Source organism: Cibotium barometz, chromosome 26, assembly GCF_041138505.1.
Source record: "Cibotium barometz isolate CiBa-2024 chromosome 26, ASM4113850v1, whole genome shotgun sequence".
NCBI classification, from domain to species: Eukaryota; Viridiplantae; Streptophyta; class Polypodiopsida; order Cyatheales; family Cibotiaceae; genus Cibotium; species Cibotium barometz.
In genome coordinates, this window is record NC_141071.1 from 894,412 (window position 1) to 910,301 (window position 15,890).

The 15,890-nt window shown below is 41.4% G+C and overlaps 1 protein-coding gene across 6 annotated transcripts in view; it reads left to right on the forward strand.

Annotated features, from left to right (window-relative positions):
• LOC147623550 (pentatricopeptide repeat-containing protein At5g27110-like) overlaps window positions 1–2,070 on the forward strand; it is a 33,717-nt gene extending 31,647 nt beyond the window's left edge. Inside the window, exons 3-4 of one of the 6 annotated variants that reach the window (XM_086820094.1) lie at window positions 704–800; window positions 885–2,070. The gene's annotated coding sequence lies outside the window, so the exon portion shown is untranslated. Of the gene's footprint in view, window positions 1–313 lie in introns of all 6 variants that reach the window. The other 5 variants (XM_086820093.1, XM_086820090.1, XM_086820092.1 and 2 more) reach the window with 5 other exon arrangements.
• The last annotated feature ends 13,820 nt before the right edge of the window (window positions 2,071–15,890 follow it).

Here is a 15,890-nt window from a genome sequence, read left to right on the forward strand (position 1 = left end):
GATCTAGTACTAGCCCGGTGAGAGATTCTTGTGGGTCATCCGCGTGGTGTGCTCGGCATGAGAAGTCTCGTGCCTCGACATCGCTACGACTTGGATATTCTACATAGGCATATTTGTTTGCTTTTGTATTCATTGGTTGTATTGATCCTGGTTTGCGAGCCCGTGGATTGTTCCTAATTAAATTTCAGAAAGGGGGCGAAGCCTATTGCCCGCTCAGTGTGTGTATTGTGCGAACTCCGTGAATCCTTCTCTCTCTCCCTCTCTTTCCTCTCTCTGTATTTCTATCTCTTGAATACGTGGTTAAATTTGTCAGGGCGTGCCCCGCTGGGCTTACATGTGCCGTTGGGAGTTATCAGGAGGCTACAGCCTGCAAACCGAACGGGTGATTTTCTTGGCTATTTGTGGTTTTCGGTTGGTGGCAAGCCCAAAACGCAAAAAGCCCGTGAGTGGTGGGCATTGTCTGACTGCGTTGCAAGCACGTCAGGCACACATCAATTTGCAAGCTGGTCGAGGTATCTTGGTTTCCGTGCATAAGTGTTCATTTGCAGCTTGTTTTTCCTCCTGCACATCCTTTTCATTGTGGGTTGCAAATACAAAGGTTCTGGCATTTTTTGTTGAGTTTTTTGGCACAAGTATTGGTTTAGGGTTGAGGATGGATCCAATGTGGAAAGTGAAGATCTGGAGTCTGTTGCTTGCTTGCAAGATGTGGAAGATTGTTGAAGGCAAGGAGTTGAAACTAGGAAAGCCGAAGAAGGGTCACACGTCCGGGCCGAGTCTTGCTATTGGTGATGATGAAGAAGGTATTGATGAGGAAGAAGGTGCTGACTCAAAGTTGATTGAAGATTGAGAGGATTGTGTGCTCAAGCCTTTTCCTTGATCATTAGGTCTATGTCAGATTCTGTGTTTCCGCTCATACGGCAGAGTCATCTGCTGAGGTATGGAAGATTTTGCAAGGACAGTTTGAGACCAAGAGCCTCACTAGGGTGATCAATTTGGAAAGTCAGTTGTATGGATTGTCTCTTAATGAAGGATATTCTGTCATTTCTTACATTACTCAAGTGAAGGACTTACAAGACAAGTTGGTGGCTGTTGACTGCAAAGTTAACAGTACATAGTTGGCACATATGCTATTGAACAAGTTCCCAGAATCTTATTGGGGTTTTGTGACTTCATTGACTATTGGACGCAGGGACAAGCCTCTTGATTTTTAGGTCTCGGTACTTTTGTTGGAAGAGGAGCAAACGAACCAAAGGTTTGGAAAGGCAAGTAGTGAGAATGCTTTTCCACATGAAGAAGGATGAGAAGGGGAAGTCGAAGTCAAAGGTGAAGTGTTGGTATTGTGATAAGAAGGGCCACACCATGAAAGTCTGTGAGGTGAAGAAGAAGGACAAGGCCAAGCATAAAGCAAAGAAGGCAACATCTAGTTCTTCACCAGATGATGATACCAAAGCTTTAGACATAGCGCTATTGTAGTGGCAGCTATTGTGCTGACTTCGGCGGATCACACGTGTCGATGCTGATTTGGCCTTCTAGTCTTTGTGTAGACCTTTTACATCTCTTTGGATCTAGAGGAGGGAGATGTGGAAGGAAGAGGGAGATTGATTCTCCTGTGTTATCTGGATGGGGTCTTCATCGGCAAAGTCAGAGTGCACGCTGGTGTTGAGGATATCTAGGGTGGCAACACTTGGATTGGTTATGGTTCACCCCCAAAGGACCGGTCATTGTCTTCTTTTAAAGGATTGGAGTTGTTCATCATGATCTAAGGAGTTGATTAGATCTCATCTGAGAGATGTAGTGCAATGAGGCATGAACTTCCAGAGCAGAGGGAAAAGGACTTCTTTGTCTATGGCATCAATGGTCGTGGAGTTGAGAGGGAGTATTGGATGTAGGTCATCTCCACTTATGTACCTCCTAGAGGGGACAGGGAGTGGATGCACATATGGGCATATGAATAGTCTCTTATGTGTGTAAAGGGCATCTACTTTTAGGGTTGGGCCATATGCCTATATAAAGGACCCTTGTGTAATATTTTATGTATGCAATCAATCTGAAGCAAGTTCTCTCTCTCTCTCTCTCTCTCGTGCAAGTTAATGTGTTGATGTAATCTTTTTGATTCTCTCTCTCTCCCCCTAGGGTTGTGGTTTTCCTACATATGTTATGTATTGTGATAACTAGTCATGACAAGATCAACAAAGTGGAACAGCTTGAATGGGGAACTGGAGGAAATCCTCCAGCAAAGGAGTTACCCCCCCCCTCCCCCCAAAAAAAAAAAGAAAAGGAAAAAGAAAAAGAAAAAAGAAAAAAGAAAAAGAAAAAGAGAGACTCCTTTAGTTAAAAAGGGTCTTGCGTAGAAGGCTACCTAGGTGAAGTATATACAATGCTGAATACAGATACTCAATAGTAGAAGTACTCCCGAGCTCTCAATGATTCAATGGTGATTGACTGATCAATGAATGAATATGACTAAGGCCTAGACTCCTATTTATAGTTTCTAATTGTTGGTGAGTTGGCTACCAATCCTACCAACTCTAATAATAATGTCCAACTAAGTATGTGCACACACAAGTCCAATAACTCTGTCCTCACTTGGTTGCTCATTGGGTGCGTGGATAATATTACAACGAAGTGGAACGATAGCCCTTACAAACACATGAATCTGGCCACGTACTCGACCTTTGAGTTGACCAACGGGTAGAATTCTTTCCACATCACACTCGGGAGAGTGTGCACATGACACTCTCACATGGCAATTACTAAGTGAAAACTACTAGCCATTTAACATAAGAAACTCATCAGTGAATCGATCTTGATAATATTCAAGACTTATGCTTCCCGTAGATTTGACTTATCGGAGTTCCCAAAATATCCATGAAACATGAAGCCACATTGAAACTTAAGCAATTGCTAGGAAATTTTGTTGGATATACTTATTTGAGGAATACATCCTGGCGATCCAAAAATTGTGCACTACGACAAAGGGATGTGTACAATCACCTCCATGGTCTACCCATACAACAAACAAGACCATGTGCTAAATAATTGTGGAACTAAGGTTATGTCGGTAATTCAAAAAATAGACAAAATCAATGTCTGAATAGAAAAGTAATAGTAACTAGGAATAGTTGTGCTCAAAATTTGTCACGTGCATCACTTTACTCGCAATCCTCGCTAGGGAGAAAAATGGATTGAGATTCTTTCATCTTCTCCTTCTTCTCCTCCTCCTTCTCTAGTCTTTTTTTGCATTCATTGATATAATCACGTGGCTTCTGACAATAGTTGCACTTGCCTTTCTTCTTAGGCTTATCACCCCTCTTCTCGGCATCCTTTCAAGAAGACTGGGTTGATTCTGCCTTTGGCTTGTAGTTGCCTTGAGAGAAGGCTTTGCCTTTACCTTTTTGACTGGCAACGAAACTCCCGCACGCTTACTAGTTCGGTTTTGCCTCCTTGTGAGAAACTCATCCATTGAGTCTTCGTCATTTATTTGCTCGGACTCTCAACTTGCGCAAGTAGGCCACATGTGCCTTGTTATGCACCTGGTAAAGTGCAACAAGGACATTCCTAGCTTGTTTGGTAGCCTTGTTATACACTTGGTAAAGAGCAGCAAACACATCCCAAGTGTTGGGTAGTTTTACACGAGCGAATATGATGAACAACGCTCCTTTTCACGGAAAGTGCCACCAATGCATGTGCTTACTATCCCACTTGGGGCTTGTTCCACTGTGAGAGGTGCAGAGGTGGATATTATAGTTACATATGAACTAGTATTACCATTCAAAGTATCTATACTATCTTGCATTGGTGAGATAGGGTATGCCTCAATGCCAATAACAACATTCCAAATCCCTTTCGCAACCAATATATGATGCACCAATTAGAACGACAATAGGGAGGCTTTATGGACCAAAGCCATGGCCCATGGAATGCCCCACATGGCCAAGTGTTGGGTACCATGGGTGAACCCATGGTCCCTGTGCTCTATGCAAATCTACATGCATCTACATGCTTCCTTAGGTGCCTTGCATATGGCTACAAGCCTACACTACGATATGTGAGGTCCACAGTGGATTATGGTCTCTTCTATGTGAGGTCCATAGTGGATTATGGTCTCTTCTATGAGGCTAGTATATAGTCGCAGGTGTATGGATACACTGATGAAGATTGGGCTGGTAGCATCTTGGATAGAAGATCTACTAGCAGGTTTATGTTTTCCTTTGGGAGTGGTGTTGTTACATGGAGCTTCAAGAAGAAGTTGACAACTAGCTTGTTGAGTACATAAGAAGAGTATAGGGGTGCTGTGATGGTAGCATGTGAGGTAGCTTGGTTACGTAAGCTACTTAGAGATTTAGGGCTTCATGTGGACAGACAGGTTGTCATTTATTGTGATTACCTTAGTAGCACAATATTTAGTGTTTCATGCACGGACGAATTACATAGAGGTCCATTATCACTTCATTAGAGAGAAGGTCTTAGCATGAGATGTTAATCTCGTGTACGTTAGAACAGAGAAGCATGTAGCTAACATTTTCACCAACGCCTTGGAAGCAGAGAACCTTCGCAAATTTCGCACTATACTTGGAGTCTTGGAGATGGACTTGGGCTTGAGGGGGAGTGTTAGATGCCAAGCTCAACACGAGCTAACATTCATGACGGGCCTAGGTGACCATTTCACATTTACACCACTGGCGTGTTTGGTAGTTGACATGATGAATCTTCGCCAATGATTCTACAGCTGGACTTCACCACCTAGTCCAACTGAGTTATGGCATATTTATCTTGTTAGCTCACCTATTTAGTGTGTTCACATTATGGACTACTTGTATATAGTACTCTAGTACTTATGTCGGTTTTTCACTTATATTTTATAGCCTTCTTTTGAGAGTAAGAAGAATAATATTTTTTTAGTCTTCTGTCTTTGTGTGTGTGTTATCTATTATTGTGTGAGTGTGTGTGTGTGTGCTTGCAAGAGCTCAAGCTCTCTCTCCTCTCTCGATATTTTTAGAGCCACATCGGAACAACCACATCGGATGGAGGAGGAGCTTCCTTCTTCTTCATGATGCAATAAGAAAATCACCAAAGCAACATAACCTTCACATGCAGCACGAGATTCTCCACATTCTGATGGAGGGAGTCCAAAGCATTTCCTATGGACATGGACTATGAAGATGTACAACAAGAGCATGATGTGCAAAAAAAACATAAGCCATTCCCTAATTGATACATGAAATTTTTGTATGGAGGAGAATCTCCGACCATTGAGAATGCGCCTTAAGATGTTTGCAAATCCACAAGGTTAGAGGAGTATAATAGGGCTAGGAAGTATCTTAGACGTATTGCAACACTTGCATACCTACTTTCCAATGATTCACTTGGGACTCGTTGGAGAACCTACACAAAACACCATGATTAAAATCTATGTGTGCTCTAGTGCTACATAAGAAGATAAGACTACCAACTAGTTCTCTCTATAAGGTCTCATCCATAAGGTTTGAGGTGTCTTCAATGGAGAATTTCATATCAACCTCTATTGGGGTACCAACTACCTTGCATCATGCCAAATTCTTTGAGTATCTCACTTGCATATTTTTTGCTTTTGAGAGATAAAAATGTTATCTGGCTTCTGTCTATGTAAGACCTCAATCCCTAAGGAATAATGCACAAGCTCAAGTCATCTCAAACTTTGTACTAAGCATCTATTGTGTTTGTGAGATGTGTTTTTGGTGATCCCTTATTAAGATGAGGTCAGCTATATAGTGAACAATGCCCATATACTTTCCTTGCTCATAAGATTCTCTTGAGCCTTGTTTTGCTCCTCTAACCTTGTGGATCTGCGAATATCTTTAGGTGTATCCTGCATGGCCGGAGGTTATGCTCTAACCAAAAGTTGTCTATACCACTTATTACCACTTAGGGAATGGCTTACTTTTTGTGGCACATCATGCTCTTATTCTTCATCTTCATAGTCCATGTCCATAGGAAATGCTTTGGGCTACCCTCTATCAGAACGTGGGGAAGCATGTGTTGCTTGTGAAGGTTGTGTTGCTTTGGTGATTTTCTTGTTGCATGATAAGGAAGCTCCTCCTCCATCAGACATGGTTTCTCGTGGAATACCACATCATGGCTCCGTATGATATTCTTTGCGTGATAGAGCTGATATTCCTTCAACTTCATGATATAACACAAGAAGATGCATTTCTGGATTTTGGCATCCAATTTAGTCCTCTGAGCATCTGGAACATGTACATAACATTTACACTTAAAAATTTTCTAGTGTACATGAACCTTTGATTGGGTACTTTGCATCGTTGCCCACTGCCACCATGATGTCATATTCCACAAGACTAGTTTGTGTAGTCGATGGGATGGGCAAGCAAACTTTAGTGGATAAATTTATTTGAGGTTTGTAATTTATTATAGTTTTTTTTAACTGAGAAGTAAGCCCAACAAAGAGCACCTTGTGCAAGGATGTTGAGTGCCCACTTACTATAGTTTCTTTTACCAGGAAGTAAGCCCAACAAAGAGTACCCTGTGCAAGGAGTTGTTGAGTGGCCACTTGTCTGGTACACCTTTGACGACATTGCCCACAACTACATGGGCATGCTTTGACAAGCACAAACCTTTTATATTGTGTCATAAGCATAATTAACTTGGGGAGCATATGTAGTTTGTAAAGGCCCTTATTTAGGTTTGCTACACAGTATATAAATTCCCATCAATGTTATTTTTTGCAACATTTTGATTGCACTCTGTGTGCACTTGCTCACAATTTAGAGTCCTTGCTCTCCTTGCATCTTGATTGAGAAAACCAAAAAAGTCAATGATTAAATAAAGCTTTGAAAAACTCATGCGTGTGTTTCCAAAATGCCAATGATTGCATAAAGCTTAAAAAACCATGCACTTCTTTTTTTAAGCTTCTCAATTTGATCTCTTGTATGAGTATTATGAGCATGTAAATATTTTGTAACTATTTTCTATGTTTAAAGGCATTATTATTCCAATGTAGATTACATCATAAATGTCTATACAAGCCAAGTTTGTAAAGTTGGTAAATCAAAGGTTCATGTCTTAAATTGTAACTCAGAGTGATGAGCTTCAAAAACCAAGGTATAAAGTTCTTTAAGCTCTATGGAAATGTTAGCAGAAGTGTTAGCATGCGTGCCAATAATGTGCCACCCTCCCACATTATTAGAAAGTGACAACCACATAGAGCTTGAAGAATCATACACTTTGGTTGAAGATTAAGTAGAGGTTGAAGAAACATATATTTTTGCCTTTTGAATCTCCTTAATTTGAGTTAGGATGTGAGAGGTAAGGGTCTTCAAAGATTGGATACAGACATGGGTAGATGGTTAAGGGATGTCTATTGAGAGGAGGAGGGAGAGGTGATAGATGTATACAATGATTATTTTTAACATCTTCGGGAGCCCAAATATGGCTTATCAAGTTAATCTAAAACATAGACCGTGAGGCATTCTTTATCTTGATTAAAAACATAAGGGGTCTTATTGTGTCCATTTTACATTGCTTGTGTGTGTGTGTGTGTGTGTGAGAGAGAGAGAGAGAGAGAGAGAGAGAGAGAGAGAGAGAGAGGAGAAGAAGAAGAAGAAGAAGAAGACTATGACTTTAGTGGAGGAGGAGGAGGAGGAGAAGTTAATAGTGATGAAGTAAATAAGCAAAAGGAAAAAATTATACTAACATTTGGGAAAGACTAAAATGGCCTACGAGATCCAATACATAAATAACATAATGACCATACCTGTCTTGAGCTAAATCTGTGCTCTAGCAAAATAAACTGTCCAAGAAAGTGTCCTACTAATTAACTAGTAGATATGCAATGCCAAGCATCAAGTACAATCAATCACTAATTAACTAGTAGATATGCAATGCTCTAGCAAAACAAAATATCCGAGTAAGAAAGTATCCTATTAATTAACTAGTAGATATGCAATGCCAAGCATCAAGTACAATTACTAATCGTCTAGTGTTAACCACATTGGCTAACATTACTCCACTTAACGGCGGCAACTCCTTCAAGCAATATTTTTGAACTACGTAATATGCTTCATTTAAAAGGATTATGGGAAATCTCTGAGCTTATGATTTGTGCAATGGTAGAAGATAATCAAACATCAACAAGCTGATAACTTGTGTAATGATGGTGATATACATTTAGGCTAGGAAATTAGCCTAGACCAGCTTATTGCCCCTCCCTCCCTTGAAAATTAGTTGAGCGGCTGAGCATTGTACAAACGAGTATTGTATATAACCCATTCTCACAATGGGGTTTGAGCCTTCTTGCTCTTTTGATTGAGTTGCTTGTATGATTTTCTCTTCTCCTTTGTTGCGTGCATGCGTAGGGATTGCTATGTAGGTGAGTGACGGTGTTGTGGTATAATCTCTCTCTCCTTCTCTTGTCTTCATTCTCATGCTTTCACTCACTGTGGTATAGAAGTAGAGGTTGAGCTTTCCACAGCTCTTGCTCTCTCTCTCTCTCTCTCTCTCTCTCTCTCTCTCTATACCCATTTTCAAAGCTCCTTTGTGGTGACAACAAAGGTTGAGAATCCTAGCTCTCCATAAGAGATAGTTACTCTACCAAGAGTGGCTTGAAGTACACACTGGTTCACCCTTGCATTCTCCTCTCCTTCTTTCTATCTTGCAAGGCTTGAGTGTTCTCACCCATGGGCATCTTTGGCACTGCTGCTAGGGAAGTGTCTTGGCTTAGGACTACCTTGCTATACTTTTCATTTAGAGTATTAACATACTCGGATCAAAGTGTAAATCCATCGGTTTTAACCTTGGTTTTGTTGATGTTTGTGCTTTATTTTGCTCACCTTAATGTAATGAAGCATATATAAACCCATGAGGCTCATGTTGCATGGCTACAAATAAGTTTCTAATCCTATTTCCTTTGATTTTGATTGATTCTTTGTTGCATTTATAATTTTTTGAGTTTTTGTTTATCATAGGACTTAATCTTACCATTAATCTTTGTATAAACACCATTAGGATGCATTGTGCACATCATTAGGTAGGATAAGTGAAGATAAAGCATGTTATTAAATTAAAAATGCAAATAATATACACCATTGAGAAGTAATTAGAGGGCAAAGTTTGGATTTCTAGGCTTAAACACAGAAAAGCGCTCTCTAGTTTTCCTTCGTATGTGCTTGACTTGGCTTGGGTATACATGTTTGCAAGTCCAAACACACGTTCACAAGTTTGACAGAGAAAATTTGCATGATATTATCATTAAGGAAGAGGTCAAAAATATTCTTCACATACATGCTCATAATGATAAATATGGTTGAAAATTGACCATCTCATGTGGCCTTGATTTCCAACACTGCGTATGTTCTCACTTACAAACATACATTCACCAGACTTTGGCCACACACGCTCTCACTTTCTTGACCATGCTTGTTCCTAACTCGAAATGCACGTTCATGGCTCCATAGATTTCACTTGGCCACACACGTTCTCTGTTTTCCATACACATTCCAAAAGTTGTGAATACACATTCACATCTTTGATTGGGACGTGGCCGTGCACCTTCCCAACACACAACCATGCACGTACCAACTCAAAATGCATGTACTTAACTTGTGAATGCACATCCACAAGTCCAACAAAGATAAAAACTTAAAACATAAAAAAAAAACAGCTAAATCAAGAATATCTTGGTCCACTTCTTGACTTATATCAATAGGAGGGGTATTCTTAGCTGATCACCCTTACATGACCATAAAGATCAAGCAATATTTTTGGACTCAATCCCATGCTTGAGGAGAGTGCCTCGAACAACGTTGGATCAAGAGAACCCTCTCAAGAGGAATTTGTACACACTTCACAATTCCACAGGAGCCAAACATCCCTAAAAGCCAAGCTTTCATGCGCGATAGTGAGGACACTAGCTTGAGTGAGGCCTATTCATGGGAACCTATTTCTTTAAAGAGGTGAATAGACCAAGAACTAGGAGTGCCTAACTCCCCTACAACTACTCAAAGGAGTTTTTTAGACATCATTAGAAGTATCATCACAGGCGATCGAACTGAGGAGTGGGAGTCTAAGACTCATCAAACTGACCAACAAGTGAGAGACCACCTGCTAGAAAGACCAAGCACGGAGGGCATCCGCCACCCGATATGGACCCTAACTAGTTTGGCTTGGGAACAAAAAGCATCAACCCTATAGAGGAATGAGTAATCCTTCCTAGAACCACAACAGGAATGGTTGCTAAGACATCAACTAATTTAGCATCTTTTGGCTCGACTAGCTCATAGAACACGAACCTTCGTGTGTTTGAAATAGCTTGGAGACCCACTGTCTCCTCTAGCTTTGCTACATCGGACCTTGGGACGACGAGAAGTGTAGGGGGATTTAGGTTCAACATGAATAGAGAGCCCACAGTAACCACTCAAGCCATTATAGGGCAAAGGATTCCATCCAAGCTATCGAATACACAACCACGGGAGCCATGTAAAGCGCCAGGCTAGATCCAACCCTAGAAGGAGCATACAACATGGCACGATACAAACTAGTGTTACATGGATATCCTCCATAGTATCCAAACTTATATTAAGAACAAGGGCAATACCTAGCATATACCATGCCTCCACCAACCTACCCATACCTATACTACCGCCCACAACCATTGTCACAACACCCTCTACTACCTACACCAACCACTAAGGATATCTTGAGGATAACAACCCAAATAGGAACGGGGGTATTAACACTACCTGCCATACCTCCACAGGCTATAGTAGTAGTAGGACCAAACCCTAGGCACCAAACTATTATTAAACCCATGTAAGTCAGGAAATTGATGTCCAAGTTTCATGGAATTGCAAACCCAATGGCACACCTAGAAGTGTTTGATCAGATGTGTGCCACATGTGGATGGCTTGATGACCTTGTATGGGTAAGTGCCTTCAGCCTTATGCTAGAAGGGAAGGCGGTCACTAAAACCAAAAGACGAGGCTGACTTTGACTTCTTGAAGACTGCCTTTACAATTGGGTAATCCCACCATAGGGAACCCAATGGAACTCGGTCAATCAACTTTACCACATTAAACAATAAGAGAAAGAATCCATCAGAGACTATATCAATAGAGTGAGATACCTTCACTCACAACGCTCAGATAGTGACAAGTTCTCTAACGAGCAGTTAATTGGGAGATTCTTGGAATGAATCCTTGATTCGACCTTACATAACACCCTATAATTAGAAAAGCATAAGAACTTTGAGCAATGTTGTAGAAGTTCCATAGACTTTAATGACAACTTCATGGGAACTTCTTCAAGGAATATCCTTGAGGGAACCCCTTTTGAAGCATTCTTTGGTACAATACTTTCCAAGGTAGGCAGTGGCAAAGGGAAAGAGCCATAGGCCACACCAGCCATAAAAGACTTAGCGGCAGTTGTACTCATGTAGCAAATGACTTAGCAATGGAAGGTCACGGCGGTAAGGAAGTCCAACCAACTCTATGCCCGAGATGTGTGTTAATGTGGTGTTTAATATGTTGTGTCAACCATATAAGCACAGAATGCCCCCACCTATAATAGAGCCAAAGAAGTATTTGGTGTGCATACTACATGAGGATGGGAAACCATGACACTATCCATTACTACAAAAGTCAACCTCAAAGGTAGCACAAGTGATGGTTGCACTAGTTGCACACCCGCACTTGGCCTTGCCAGCTCTACTGGCAAGACCCATGCTTGCCAACACACCTCACTTGGGGTAGTATGTGCCCTAAAGAGGAGTCCTAAAGAGTCCCAAAACTACCCCTACGTGTCTGCTCAAGAAGGCTATGGCATCTTCACCAATTAACCCATAGCCATTAGTACCACTCTGCAGAGGATGTGGCATTGGCCACATGTACAAGGATTTCACATCAAACCCATGAGCACAAACCAAATACGAGCCTTAATTTGCTAAGCATCAAGGATGGGCTGTTATAAACGGTTCCTCTCACTATTGTGACTAGAATGCAGCATAGGAGGGAGAACCACTGCTCATGAAGTTGGACAGGCTCTAAATCCCAATACAAAGGGTGCATATGCTAGCCCGAGTCCTTCCTATTGTTCACGAAGTTTTGGAACAGGCCAAAGTTGCCCTTAAGACCAGAAGATGAAGAACCAAAAAGATAGGACAAGGGGAAGACCGTGTGACAGTTCAAGAGGGATTAGGTGAAGAAATAGTTTCCAATATCTCTTCATCCTTTTTGGAGGAATAAGTGATTCCCCTACTTTCTAGAAACCTAGAAGAACTAGTCACCCTAGCAACCTACCTAAGAAGCTAGCATAGTATCTCAATCCTTTTCAAGAAAAAAGCAAACTTGAAGAAGCCCAAGAATTGGTAAGAGCATGCTAAACTCAAATGGAGGTTGAACCTCTAGTGGTCCCCACCATTAGAGAGGATGCCAATGTAAAAAACTAGTTTCACCCTACTCATGAAAAGATGAGGGAAAGAACCAATCCATCTCTCGACCCAAGAAAACTGGGAATGAGGACAAAAACTCTTAGAGGCCATGGATTTCAAACTCTTAGATGATGACCATATAGTACCACACTCAAAGGGGCATATACACACCCCATACACCATTACTCGACCCCAAAAGTTATGTGAGTGATAATAGATAGACACCTAGAGACATAGCTAGACTCTCCTCCTTCCTTTCCTCCCAAGTGCAAATTTCTATTGGCGTCTTACTTTAAGGAAGCCCAAGCTTATGGGAAGAATTAAAGGATTAGATGGATGGAAAGTTAAAAGAAGGAATGGAAGAACAACCAATTCAAGACTCCTTAGATGATGAGTTAGAAAATGATGAACTAGCTAAGGAAGAGGCCGTTCACCAAGCATTTCCAAAGGTATCGATAAATAAGTTGGGCCACTACTTTGAAAGAGATGACATGAATGCCATAGTCCCTGTGAAATTTGGCAACCAAGTCATCACCATCTTAGACAGAGGGGCTGGGTTTGGCATCATTACCAAGAAATGCTAGGAGAAGTGGGGCAAGCATCACTAGACACAACCAGCTTGATAGTCAAGCTCATTGATGGAGCCACAACAAAACCCATGGGGTTATTCCAAAACTTGATAATTAAAACTTTTGGCCTTAAGTTTCCGCCACTCTTTTGTGGTAATGAACTTTTCTCAACATCCTTATTCCTATGATTACATCCTAGGTTGACCCTTTATGAGAGAGACTCAAATGGTCCAGGATTAGGACACAGACCACATCTATGTTCGAAAGAGAAATGTAACCCTCAAATTGAACTTATGAATATGGAAAACTCATCTAATGAGTGGTGGATCTTTTGTTGAAGACTCTATATAACCACCAATAACACCACTGAGCTAAACATGCACCAAACTTGTCACAAAACATTGGATGAGAAATGTGAAAGCTCAAAGTTTACCTCACTTCCAGAGTCAAAAGACTCAAAAACTTGGATGCACATCCTTGCAACTATGGACGTCCTCCCAATGAGAACACGCACAAGATATGCCATGTCAGACGTTAAGGAAATCACTTCCATATATATATATATATATATATATATAAAGCATTGCAACAATGCAACGTGTGCTAGAATTTGAAGACAATCTCTATGACCAAGAAATGGTTGCTTGGGGCCCAAAAAGATAAAAAAGGGATGATCGATATGTTTTTCAGGGAGGAAAAGAAGACCATTAGCTTAAGTACGTTGAGTCCATAGACTCCCATGTAGACTTCTACCCCATCAATGGTAGAAAGAGCTTAGTCTTTCTAAAATTATAGCCAAGTTAATGGTTGTAGAAAGATATGAGCCGACATGATGGAGTGATTCAATAAAACTCTCTTGCTCTACATAAGGTAAAAGAATAAAGCCTTAGCAGAAGGTGAAAAAGAAGATAAGTGCACCTTACAAGAGAACACCTGTGTGGAAGACCTTAGGCAGGTGCTTGCGCATTTTAGAACATACAATGTGGGTGCCTGTTTTGTACACTTTGAAAAAACCACGATGACACACTTTATCCCACTGTAAATCATTCCTACCAAATCAAGCACCCATATGTACATAGGGTGAACTAAAATCAAGAAGCTCGGGACATCTTACGATGGACCAGCAAAGGTTAAAAACAGGTTAACCTACTAGGACCTATAGGGCCTACCAAATGAATCCAAAGCATTCCAAAATGATCAAGGACAAGATTGATAAACTCATCGAAGCTGGATTCATTTACGAGATAGAGCGCACAAAATGATTATCCCCAATAGTCATAGTACCTAAGAAAAATGGGAAGATCCGGGGCTGTGTTAAACCTCAAAAAGGTTAATGCAGCCACATGGTGAAGGATCATTACTCTTACCATTTACCGAGCATGTGTTGGAATGAGTAGCAATAGGCAAGGAGGCCTATAGCTTCCTTATGGGTTCTTGGGCTATAACCAAGTGGAAATAGACCCGAGTGATTAACATGAAGTTGTATTTACCATAGAGTGGGGCACTTATGCACCAAGTCCAAGCACCAGTATGGCCCATGCTGACCCATCCCACATCATCCTCAACAATGCCCAAAAAGAGCTATCAAGTTTGAAAGACAACTCTTTTTTACCTCCCCATGAGGGCACACAACATCACAGAGGCCCACTGCTAGATCTAGCAAGCTAGCCTAGCCTTGATGGAAAGCTTTTCACATGCATTGTTTCATTCACAGGGCCGCTTGCAAGACATCCTAGTTGCATTCTACTCCCTTCTCCAGAACTTGGCAAACAACATGATATCTTACATGGCTAGTTGTAGCCCTTAACGACCAAATATTGGTCCAAGACCTTGAAGCTGGATCCAAAAACGCTAGCCTATAATGCAAACTCTCCAAAGAAGGCCCTGCAGCATGTGATGCAGGTAGTCCCAGCATGCCTCCCTAGGTCCCTTCACCATTAGGCGGCTCATCTCCCAAGCTGGCCTAACCACCAACCTCCTCTCTTGGTGACGTCCTCAATGGACTCCCAAAGACCTCCACCTTGCATGTTGACCAACCCTTTTTCCCATTGCAAGTCTTGGAAGAGGGTGAGATCCCCAAAGCCCCCGTCAAAGAACATTAGCAAATACACCCACCTGACCACCCATTCAAGTGGTGTGATCCTCTCGAGAGACGAGATAGACATCAACTGTGCAATTAGAATATTGGACCAAAGGAAATGATTAGATCCTTCCCTTGACAATAACACGATCACTAATCTCCTGGACATTAACAACCTCAAGGTTTTTATGGGAGAAAAAGTTCTAGCAGGATCATTGATCACCTGGACATTAACAACCTCAAGGTTTTTATGGAGAAAAAGCTCTAGCAGGATCATTAATCACCTGGACATCATGTTTTATCTAGAGAAGAAGTTCTAGTAGTGGCCCAAATCTCATCGCAAGTGGCACAAGGGAGGCTACAAGCGACCATAGGAGGCTAGCGCAACCCCAATCACACATGATCTTATGGGTGAACAACATGTGTGGCAACACCCGTATCTTTTGAAGGCAAGATATATGGAAGGTGTACTGCTATGCCCCACGGTATGTCAGGATAAGCCCACCATACTTTTCAATCGAATGTAGATGGGAATGGGACCTTTTTGAGCACGAGCTGGAAAGAAATCCAAAACTTCAATTCAACTTTCTATGGATCCCTCTACCCCAACCACCACCCCTTATCCTTGTCATTGATGAATGGATGCTTTGCACTATGAACAAATTCATCCAGGATTACGAAGCAGTGTTGAACCCAGATATAGTGGCCACCATACGCTTTTTTAGGCTCAACATTGTACTTTTGGTGGAATTCCCAAAATGCCACACCTTCAATGAACGTCTATAGGGCATGGCCTTTGACATCAAACAAGGTCCCACAA